This window comes from Lotus japonicus, chromosome 2, assembly GCF_012489685.1.
Source record: "Lotus japonicus ecotype B-129 chromosome 2, LjGifu_v1.2".
Classification (NCBI taxonomy): domain Eukaryota; kingdom Viridiplantae; phylum Streptophyta; class Magnoliopsida; order Fabales; family Fabaceae; genus Lotus; species Lotus japonicus.
In genome coordinates, this window is record NC_080042.1 from 65113584 (window position 1) to 65114204 (window position 621).

Consider the following 621-nt stretch of genomic DNA (forward strand, 5'->3'; position numbering starts at 1 on the left):
TAAATTTCCTTTTTCAGATAAAGGACCAATATTGAAGAATCAGAATGCCTTGAAGAATAGTTTAAGTCAACATTCTGTGAAGCCTCAGGTTCATAACACTTAAAACCATAACTAATTAGACACTACTAACTACTAAGATAGCTGTCACACTGTCAAGCAACCAATTATCTCAAAAGGTTAAGTTGTTGGACAAAAACCTCTGAATAGTTTTATATTATATTTCTAACACGCCCCCTCACGCAAGAGCCCACTTGGGCTTGAAGCGTGGAAAATGCACATACCCACCTACTATGTGCTAAAATTCCACTTTTTATTAGAATAATGAGAGCAACAAGGATCGAAGTCCAAACCACTCAGTGGTAGAAGCTTTGATTCCAAAAAGTTAGTTCAAGGATTGTCTTCCCATATATAAAGACTATCTTAACCATATTTCTAGTGAATGTGGGGCTTCTCAATACCATTTTGGAAAAATTATCTACAGAACTGCCTAAGGAATAAACTTCCCACATATGCACTGCAAATCAATATTAGATTGCACTTATATCAAATCTAAAATAATTTTTCTGCTAGAATTCTCAAACAAATGTGATCCTATTTCAGTTACTTCTATGAAATACATAC